We start from the raw sequence: 11,816 nt of genomic DNA, 5'->3' as shown, positions 1-11,816 counted from the left end.
GAGCTACACAGAGAAACCCTGTCTCAAAGAAAAAGAAAAAAGAAAGGAAGGAAGGAAGGAAGAAAGAAAGATAGAAAGAAGAAAGGAAGGAAGAGAAAAAAGAACATAAACTGGTAAACAAACAGAATTTTTAAAAGTTGATTATGAAAAAGGTTTTGTTTCAAGAATTCTTCTCATTGGAAGACATAAGAAATGTCTACCCCCATCTTATATAGCACCAGTGAGAAGCCAAGTACCACTACACCAAAGTCCATCTTGGGTGACCTATAAATTTATTGTGAGGGTTACCTACAGTAGACTAGGCGACCTCAAAATAGCCACACCACCAGAAAGTTTTACTCATGATGGATGGCAGCTCCCCATAGCTGCAGACCTGGTGTCCTCCCTCCAGCTAACCTTTCACTGTCTATATTCTCTAGCACTCCCTGTCCAGATCACAAGGCCACTACAGGTAGGGCAGAATTATATACAATCAGCTGAAAGATATGAGAGGACACAGACAGAATCTCGGGTGAGGATCCAGTGACGCCACCCATCCCCTTTTAGGAATAAGTGTCAATCAACAAGCTCCATCCTGGGATTGGAGGGGGGGTCTCTTGAAAGTAGTCATAGCTTTTCACATGAAGATGTTGATTGTTGTGTTTGGAGAACGAAACTCTACTATAGCTATCAAGACCACACTCTGGGGAGAGAAATTGTCTTTAGTAAATGGTGTGGGGGCAGGCAGAGGCCTTGAGCAGACATAACAAGTGAGAACACACTCAGCATCTCTATTCAAAGAACTAAAAGGGAAATCCACAAAAGACATCCCTTCACCATGTTAAAAATCAATCATCATCAAAAAGATGAACAAAAACAAGTGCTGGAAAAACTGAGAGTAAGTTAGGAAATTGGGACAGGCATTTTCAAAAACAATACGGAGTATCCTTAAAAATTAAAAGTGACTCTACCATGTCCCTAACAGTCCCAATTCTGTGTAAACACCTAGAGATGCTGACATCAGTGGTCTAAGGAGATATCTACATTGCCACGTGCTTTGCAGCACCATTCATAGTAAGAAAGCAACAAAGACAAGATTGTGCATCAACAGATGCATGGATTTTAATAGTGAGATAGATAGATAGATAGCATGGAATACTAATGCTAAGCCTTGTAAAAGCAGAAAGTTCTACCACCTGATACAACATAGATGAACACGGAGACACTATATCAAGGAAATGAGCCAGGCACACAGAGGCAAGTAACATGTAATGATGTCAATTGTAAGTGGAAGTCAGAAAAGCCAACCTTGTAACACTTGAGTACAGAATTCTGTCTGTCAGGAAGTGATGAGAGGACAGAAAAGGAGAGTAAGTCAGCAAATCTATGAGTTAAGCCAGTGTCGAGTTCATGCTCTGTCACGTCTGCTGCGCGGCCTGTGTCCGAGAACGTGTGGAGGGTGTTGGGTATTGAAAACACAGAGACTCGTTCAATGATATAAAGAGAACTTTAAACAGGCTCCAAAAAGGTTCAAGAAAACCTCCTAAGAAAAGCTCCCACCAGAGAAGCTTCTGCTCTCTCCTCTACCCTGGCTGGTTCTGCTCTGACACCAGAGGTGGATGTGTGTGGGTTTTTGAAGGTGCGGTTAGTCTTTGGACAAGGTCAAGGTCAGGGCGGTTTCCGTGGGAAGGCCTTTCCCAGGAACTTATTGTATCGTTTTTAGTAAACATGTTTTTACTAAACATTGTCTTACAGCTGCCTACTCCCAGGCAGAAGGGGAAGTGGCCAGGAACTTATTGTATCGTTTTTAGTAAACATGTTTTTACCAAACATTGTCTTACAGCTGCCTACTCCCAGGCAGAAGGGGAAGTGGGTCTCTGCTCAAGGTCTGGTGTTCCCACAATGCTCTACTGTACAGCATAGTTAGTAACCAAGGGTCAGGGATTTCAAAAGAGCTGGGAAAGGATTTCAGTTGTTCTCAACACAAAGACTCAACAAACATTTGAGGTGACAGATATACTAACTACTCTCATTTGGTTATTCTGTGATGTAAAAAATACCAACATGTGACAATGGACCCTACAACTACAGACAGTTATCCCTTAACCCTTAAATGGCTTCTGTAGGGATCCCACTCTGGAAAATGGAAGACAGAAAGAATGTTGTAAGCTTTATAACAAGTGTCCAAAGAGTCTCTGATGCAGTTTGTGGAAGCCACTCAGAAATACCACAAAATAAACATAAATGCTTAACTGCAGTACTCCACAGGTGTCCATTCTGGATAATTAACAAAAAGAGTTAAGGAAGCTTTGAGACTGGGAAGCTCCGCATGGCAACCTGTCTGCTATGACACATCTGTCCAGAGCTTTTCTGGCCCATAATCTTACTCCATTCATAGTCACCAAATAGCCACCGGAGCCTGTTGAAATGTAGATGCCTTGAAAAGCCATCTTTTCCTTTTACTTCTTCTGAGATACAAAGGATCCTTCCTTGAGTGCCCAGTTAGGCCAGAAGACCCACTCCTCTGTGTTATTGTCCTCAGCTGAGTGGTGTGTGCATCCCTATAGGAACAGGAAGCGTGGGAACTGGGCCTTAGTGGTCAGGGTCAAGCCACACAACAGGAAGGCGGTGAACAACCAACAGAGCAGCACGGAAGAAACAGAAAGGGTACTGAGGGGCAACTCCCAATGTGCAGGCAGCATTTAATTTACTTTCCATAATTGATTTTTCACATTATCTCTCCAAAGTAGACACTGTGTTTTCAAAGCTAGCAGGAGCCTCTTGAAGAGACAAAGAGAGCAAAGAACTAACTGCTTAACTCAGTAAAATATTACTATTTTCCTAAATCCCTGCTGCTTTATCACACCCTCAGAGGCACTCTTGGGTGACATAACATTTATAGTAGTGGATACTAATCATAGCAATAAATCTCAACAAGATAATATCCCATAGGCATGCCTAGAGGCAAATGAGAGAGCCAGCTCCAGGTACCACCAAGCCCTCTAGAGAAATTCATTCTCCCAATTCAGTTTCTTTAGAAGCACTTCTGATATCACCATCTGTGTTAATACAGAATTGATAGACTGGATTTGTTAGACTGGCTTACAAGGTGCTGTTTGAGTAGTCCAACAACAACAGTCCACTCAACTCTCTCAATTTGATACTGAAGGTCTGGAGGATATCTGGAGAGCTGCTGGTTTTGGTCTATATTGGAATCCCAAAGATGTTTATTCTAGCACAGAAGAATAAACACCAGAGTTGTAGGATAGATGAACTTGCTAGCAAGAGTGAAGGCAAGCAGGCAAAAATCAATTTTCTTCTTCCATGCTCTTTTACCTGGGCTCCCTCCAGAAGATGCCACCCACATTTAAGTCTGGTCTTTTGGCTTCAAATAATCTGACCAAGAAAATCCCCCACTTACAGGAGTGCCCACAGATTGTGTTTTAGTTGGCCCCAGCTGCAGTAGAGTTGACAATGAAGACGAGCCGTCAAATCTACTGTCTTTGTGTGAAATGCCACATGACAGAAGTATAGGTCTCTGAAGTCAGTGACCGTTTGTGTAAAGAGTTGAGTTATTTCCCAAAGCGTGAGTGAACTCCAGGAACAGTGCACTCAGCTAAAGAAGCCAGTCATAAAGGGGCAAATGCTGATGCTCATATAAGGGAATGACTACTCGGAGACACATAAAGTGGAACAGGACAGAGATTGAGTCTAGGATATAGAAAGTTCCTGGAATGGAGGGTTACTCAACAATGTGAACGTATTTACTACTTCAGAGCTGTGTGTTTAGACATGCTTGCAATTTGTTACGCACATTTCCCACATGAAAGTGTGACTTCACTGAGATAAAGTCATACCAAACAGTCTTGTTTTTCTTTTACATCACGTTGGTAAGTTGCAGACTGGAAATTTTTCATGGATATTTATCTAGGATTTATCCAAGAAACTGTCAACTCTCACTACATACAGGAAATGAAGACTTGACAATACTGCTCATGGGGGGGGTCAAAACCAGTTGAGTAGCACATGAAAGACAAAAGTCACTAAATGTATGACTTCTCACTCTCAACTCATTCCTAGATATAAATCTCTTAGGGAATAGTCCTTGCTTCAGGGTTGTTAGGAAGGTTCTGAAAAGTTCCAATGTACATCTAGAGACAGCTGCTTAACAGGGAGTACACTGAAGGACATGCTCAGTTCCATCCTGGGAAGCAGGAGTCAGCTCAAGTACACATCTCTAATTCCCTGTCATAAGCTCCAACCCGTTTACAGATCTCACAGCATCCCTGAAGTTCACTTACTTATATGGAAGGATTAACACCAATCACCTAATTCCTTTAGCATAGCATCCTCAAGAGTCATCCATATGAAGGCGCAACTTCAGAATGTCCTTCTTTTAAGGACTGAGTGATGTGTCTTTCTTTTATTCATGCATCCTCTCTTGTGTTTTTCCACACTGTGAGTGGTGCTGCAGTGTTTGTACCCCTTAAAAATTGGTTATTATACTTTTATGGGTTCTCGCTTCACTGCAGTGTATGGGAAGCACAAATACACCCTTGGTACACCAACGTTAACATTTTGAATGAATATCCAGAGCAGGATTGCCAGGTCATATGGTTGTTCTATTTCTCAGGTTCTTTTTCAAGCCCCTCAATGCTATTTTCATGAACATTTCCCATGACCACCAACTGTGCATATGTGTCCTGGTTTCTCTACAATCTAACCCAAATCTACCTCTTGTCTTTTTCATAAGAATCACCCTGGCATTTTGTGACAGATGTATGAAGTGGTGTCTCCTCATTAGTTTTATTTGCATTTGCTGTTGGTGAGGGACATTGCGCTAAGTGAGATGAGCCAGCTACCGAAAGGAAAATACTGCATGACTCCAGTTATAGAAAGGGTTCTAAGATTGTCAAAGCCACAGGATTTGGGAGTAAGATGGTGGGTGGCCACTGCTGGGAGGAGAAGAAAGTGGGGTCAAAAATCATAATGTTTCAGTCAAGAAAGATTAATAAGTGTGATTCCTGCACAACATCATGCAGGTGGCTAACAATACTACATTGTGTGTAAAGCAATGTTGAGAGTGGATCCTTTATTAAGTGTTCTTACAAGGAAATAAATAATAAAACAGGATTGGGGGATGGTTCAGTGTGTAAGTCATTTACACAGCAATCAGGAGCACTAAAACTTGTATTCACCAGAACCCACATAAAAGGCCAAGAAGGCATGGTAGCAGCCTATCATTCCAGCTCTCAGGAGGAAGAAGACACAGGAGGTCCCTGGGGCAGGGTGGCTAGATAGATTAGACAGAATTGCAGATCTCTGGCTTTCGGGAGAGACTTTGCCTCAATAAGTTGAGAGCAACTGAGGAAGAGACCCAAAGTCAACTTTGTGTCTCCATACACATGTGCACACACACACACCTATTTACCTACACACATGCAAAAGGTGGTATACATATACATACTCACCACACACTAAGTGATTTACTAAGTGAAATCAATAAAATAAAAGTTTGGCAAGAGTAGAAAGAAAGAAGGCCAATGGCAAGTGCAGTGTGAAAGAAGATTCATAAAGAGCCAAGGAGGGTTTTAACAAGGGCTTGGATAAGTGGATGCTATATGAGATGAGTTACAGGAGGCAGTTCCACCTTCAGGACAGGGTACTTCAGACAGTAATGGGATCTGGGTTACTCCGGTTTGGAGTAACAGTTAACGCTTAAGCTTTGCAATGTCCCATAGGAAATCTTCTGAACAGATCAAGGAATAGCATAACAAGAAACACTGAGAATTTAAATAAGAAATTAGAGTGTTGCTAGTTGTTCCATGGAATGCATTTCTGAAGCAGCTGAAGGTCATGTTACAGTCAGTCAGCATCAAGCAACCAAGACACAGCTAACAGTAAAAGCTAGAACCGCTCCAATAAGCTTAAAGAGAGACTTTTCATAGAAGTAAGGAAGAAATGAATCAATGAGTAATAAATGTTCGAGCAAGAAGAGGAAAAGCTACTTCAGAAATACTAGCTGTGTGGGAGAAAACCATCTGAGGAAAAAGACAGCCATTTTTTTAAAACCGTTGCTTTGACTTGAACTGATAGAACAAGCAATGTGCTCTACTGATATCAATGAAATAATGTCTCTCAATAAAATAATCTACATGAAAGCAGAGCACAGCATACCTATAATCAATCCCAGTATCAGTAAGCAGAGCCCCAGCCAATCCCGGTAGCTCACCGGCCTGTGAGCCTAGCTGTGCTGGGGAGCCTTGGATTGAATGAGAGACCCTGTCTCAAAATTATAGTGGAGGGCAATGGAGAAGACACTCAATGTCTTCTTCCTCATGCCTCTGCATGCATGGACACATGCACTCACGCATGTAGCTATGCACACACCACACACAAAAATCAAAAAATAATCCCCCCTGTGTTCCTTCTATTGAGATACCATTATGTCCTTCTGAGATACACAGCTTCGAAGCAAGAACTCTTGAGGACCTGTTGTTTCCCATCTTGACCTCAGGGCTTCTGCTGCCCCATATCACCTAAGAGGGTTAGACTCAAAACTTCAAAATAGTCTCTACTGAATACCTATCAGTTTCACACCATTATAAATTAAGCAAACAAACAAAACTCAAGTCCAGCCAGCTTGTTGGGGGTGTCTGGACAATGAGATGAATAAGCACCCTTACACTAGCCAGAATAATATCCCACTAAATATTTAGCCTCTCTAAATTTCTAGATTGCATTATGCTTTCATGATCATTTGTATAAAAAATAAAGGAAAAGAAAAGCTCACTGTGAGAGTCTGACATTGAAGGAAAATTAAATAAATAATAAAGACTCTGAATCTCTGCCTGAAAAAAATAATAACGGGGACACAGACTTTATCACGGAAGGATTATGGGTATTGTAAAGAAAACGTTCCATCAATGGTGTTAGCCCTGTCTGACAAGACAAAGAAGGAAAACGAGGAAATTTGAGGGGCAAGAGACAGGGGAGGGGGACAGATTGATTCTCTGTGAATAATGCCCCTGAAAGGATCGCAGTCACTTCAACAGGAGAAGGGTGACCGGGGCACATCCACTAGACACAAACTTATGACTCACACTGAGCCAGTGTGTTGTCAAAATTACATTTTCCACATCATCTGAGCTAATATGCCCGAGTAATGTGAAACAGTACGAATCGGGTTTTGTAAGGGGGTGTTCTAACTTACAGTTGTCAGTGTGGAAAACAAAGGCAATTCTCTTGCATTGGTCCACTGTAAAAGACAAACCTGTGAGGGGAGGATACCTATTCTGATTCTTCATGGAAATATGTTTTAAATGCCTTCTTTGGAAGTGGCAATGCAGGGTTGCCATTTTTTTAAATACCAATGATCATGTGCAGTTATATATGACAGTTACAAGTCATGCAACAGATTTTAAGTGGGGTATTTTTGTGGCTCAGGGTAGATATATCTGCTTCTTTTCATTTGTTTTCTGTTTATTAACTAGAGTGACGATGCCAGGAAATTTAAATGTCCTGTCCTAGTCACAGAATAAAGTGCAGACAGGATACTTATCTGAAAAGGAAGGAAAGACTGGAGTGGGGTTAAGGAGAGGATGACCACTTTGTGTTTTACTCCCGAGCAGTCACCCCACATCTGTCCAGCCTATGGGCATCCATCTGGAATGTTGTTTCTCCCACAGCACTTTAAATCAGTGCCTGCAAAGACTCTCCCAAGAAATAATAGAAGGGAAATCCCTAGAAAAACAGGAAAATAGAGACTGTTTCCCAAGAAACAAGACGGTTTGCGAGGACTTTAACAGATACCAAAAGTAAATGCTCTGTCATCTCCTAACTCTCTCATCTCCCATGGGTCCTAGGCTGCCCGAAACATCCCTTGAGTCCCGGCGCACAGCCCTATGAATGCGGAGACAGGAAGACTCTGTGTGGCTCTTCCGCCCCTGCCCTCTCCCTCTTCTGTTTGTCCCTCCAGCCAAGAGCATTGTTTGAGTCACTTCCAAGGGCGGCTTTCCTCACAAGAGATGGGTTGAGGGAGAGGAGGGGACAGAACCAGTATTGTTCTTAGACAAAGACAGAAAAAGACAAGACAGAAGGGTACGTCACCCAGAGGACAGAGCGCAGAACCTCGTCTGTAATGCGGGGCCTGGCAGCCCAGATGTTACCAACGCACCGTCCCTCCCTGCAAGAAAAATCGGATTAGTCACCATCCTGTCTCCTAATGGACACACTCTGTGCTCTTTAGAGCTTCATTTACTGGGTTAATAGTGCTTTGCCTGAGTTCCTTTGCTATGAAAAAAAAAACCTGTGAGAAGAAATATTCTGGGTGCAGTCCACAGCCGCTGACACGAGTAATATTGTATTCATCACAGACAGACCTCGTATCTCATTACTACTGAAGAGCTGCCTGGAGGCATCCGAGCCTGGCCAGGCCAGGCCTCTCATGTGGAACGGTTCAGGTATATTGTGAAATGATTTAATGCGATAATAATGTCCACTTTGCGAGATAGATTATGTTTTTTATAGTGGCTGATGGTTAATGAATGATACATTAGCAAACATCACTAAAACATTATGGAAGAATGCAGATGCTGACACGGGCTGCCTTCTCCTGCCACTTCCTGGCTTTCTCCCCCAGCGGTCTCGCCACCACCCTCCCCCCACTTCCTTGCCTAAAGATGGAAGGCAGAACTTACAAGAATCAGAAAACTTAATTTATTTTTTTTAAAGAAAGAATCCCAGCTGTGTGGCCCTGCCTCCCGCCTCTCCTCACCAGAAGGAGGCATGAATACTAAAAGACATTCAAACATGACCTGAAATATCTCTTCTTAAATCAAATGAGAATCAATGAAAGTACGAACCTGAACAAATACATTATATGTTGACCCAGTTTATTAGATGAAGCCGTTTACCCTGATTTGATTTATCTGGCAATACACAGCTCAGCTGTGAAATGAAATAAGCGGGGCCCATTCACCTTATTTACTGTATCGTCCTGGCCCTTCCTAGCAGCGCCTGCTTAAGGGCCGTCAGTCTTTCCATTGCAAATCTCAGCAGCAGTTTCCCAGCTTTGCTTCCTGTTGTTGCATAGCGTGGTCGACCCCACCCAGGAGGGCAGCCTTGGAATAGATGGGTCTAATTCTGTGATTGTCTTTGTGGTCTCTGCTGCTGAGTGACGAGGGACCCTGAAGGTGCTACCACAATGCTAAAGCTTGTTCCCACTTAGTAAAGCAGGTTAGTGACCTCTCCCTTTATGCCTTCCTTCTCTCCTTGGCCTGCCCTGAGAGGACATTCCCATGCGATCCTCTTTTCATTGCTGTTTCTTGTGGAAAACAAATGCCTGCCTGGCTCCCAAGACCCAACTACCGATGTCAGGTCTTCAAGGACAGTGAGGGGATGACATCACGGAAGATGTTCGAATCACAGAGGACCTGCCTAGAGGAAAGAGGGCAGATTCCGGCTCCCAGATCCAGTGAGGTCACTACAGAAACTCAGAGGAGAAGAGGAAAGGAGAAGGTGGATTTCATTGTTGTTTCATCGAAAGGATAATAAACCAGTCCCGTTGCTGTTCGGGTCCCACCAAGTATACAACCTCATGAAACCAGACATGGGCAACACACTTCTGGGTGAGTCCTCACATATCTCCAGACTCCAGTCCAGGACATACTGATACAAGGTGCAGAGCTGAAGGACAGAAAGAGCTAGGGATCCAGGGAGTAGCACAAGAGCACCTGCTGCACCCCTTTGAAGTCCCCACTGCTTCAGCCTGGACTTGGTGACAGCCTTTGACCCTCTGCTTAACAGCTGACCCTGAAACCTCAAGGAACTTCCAGGTGACATGGCGGGTTGGTCCCAGGCTGACCTGATCCTAAAAATCTCACTAAAGAAAAAAGAAATGAGATTAAAAATAAGCTGTGGCCATAGGGACAATGAGAATACGAGGTGTGTTATGCAAGCCAGTTTGGGGAAGCTAGCAACATTGGAAGGCTAGTAACTGACATGGTCACCTAGAAGAAATAATCACAGTGAGAACATGTAAATGCCTACGGGTGATATCTTACCCAGAGCAGATGGCACTGATGTAATTGAACTCACTTTAAAATACTCCATATGACAGGTACAGCAGGGGCCAGATGTCACCATCCTAAAAATGGAAAGTCTGCATTGTAGTTTGGGTCAAGAATGTTCCCCAAAGACCCCATGTGTTAAATGCTTGTCCTGTGGTCTGTGACACTATTATGAGGTGATCATTTGGGAGTTGTGGTTCAAATGTGGTCATTGGAGTGGAGGTATATCACTGAAGAGGAATGTGAGACAAGTCCCTCCCACGGTTTCCTCTTTCCAGTTAGTCATGATGGGAACAACTTCCTTCCACCATGTACCCCACACCATACTGTCCTGCCTCATCCCAGGCCCAAAACAAGGAAGTTGACCAACCATTGACTGAACCCATGAAATAATTAATTTTCTCCCTTTTAATTTGATTTGACCCAGATATTTTGTCCATCAGTAGGAAGTTGATGAACAGTCTATGAACAAGCAATGGGACCCCACCCCGGAACTCTCCCATCACTGTTTTCCCAGTAGCAGACATTTTTCAGAACCGATGGAGAAATGCTAGAGATCCATATATTAGAAGAGAAAGGGAAAAAATGAAATGTTCATACAAGAAAAACCCAAAACTTCAATAGAGAAAAACATAAGTGCCGTGTACAATAGGCTTGGCAGCAAACAGTAGTCACAAACCTAGACAACAGCAATTAGGATCGTAGAGAGGTGAAAGCGAAATGAGAAACAGTATAAGAGAGAGAAGTCCTTACGGGACAAGGGGGATATGATATCTGTTGGTATTTGAATTAATAATAATGGGAACATATTTGCAAATATGGGCTAAATCCAAAAGAGAATGTTTATGTAATCTTATATAATTAAATGTGATGTGTGATTCCTTTCTCGGGAATAAGGTGTTATGGAAGGTAGGGAGGTAATGAAAAAAGTTAGAATAAGGATACCCCTGCCGCCGGGCGTTGGTGGTGCACACCTTTAATCCCAGCACTCGGGAGGCAGAGGCAGGCGGATCTCTGTGAATTCGAGGCTGGGCTGGACCGACAGCCTCCAAAACAATACAGAGAAACCCTGTCTCGTAAAAAACAAAACAAAACAAAAAAAACAAAAAAAAAAAAGGATACCCCTGCCACTACACCTGGGTTAGATTTTAGCCTTTAACTTTTCATACTCTTTGGAACAAAATACAGCAACAAAAAGAAAAACTCTATAGTAAAAGTTGCATGAAGTTTAGTACACAGGCAGGTTTTAGCTTCCTCCTCATGTCTTGGATCTATCTTTGAACCTAAAGAGTTCCGGGGTGGAGGATCAGAGAAAAGCAGAGGCGTGGAAAAGCTGGGTGCCCTTTCTGCCCTCTGCTGTGTTGGTTTTCCTTCACTTGGCCCTGTCGCTTGGGCATATGGAAGTCCCATACATTATAGAAGGCATGCCTGGCAATCAAGGCTTCTCACCACATGGCAGCCAGAGAGCAGAAGGAGCGGGGCTGGGAGGGGGGAGTGGAGACCAGGATCTAGCTACCTCCCTTAAAGACAAGCCCATAGTGGCTTGACATCCTTCCCTTGGGCCCAACTTCCCAGAGCTTCTGCCATCTCACACTAGCGTAACATGCTGGTGGCTAAGCCTTTAAGGGATATTCACAGTTCAAACCAAAGCACTGGACCAACAATGGTCTTCTGTAGAGTGTTGAACATTTAAGACCTGTTCATACTGTAGTCCCATAGCGTGAGTTTTGCAAACTCTTCTGTCTCTCATGGTGTCATAGGGCCCGC

This window comes from Mesocricetus auratus, unplaced genomic scaffold (assembly GCF_017639785.1).
Source record: "Mesocricetus auratus isolate SY011 unplaced genomic scaffold, BCM_Maur_2.0 Super-Scaffold_100013, whole genome shotgun sequence".
Taxonomy (NCBI): domain Eukaryota; kingdom Metazoa; phylum Chordata; class Mammalia; order Rodentia; family Cricetidae; genus Mesocricetus; species Mesocricetus auratus.
This window is presented reverse-complemented; position numbering follows the sequence as displayed.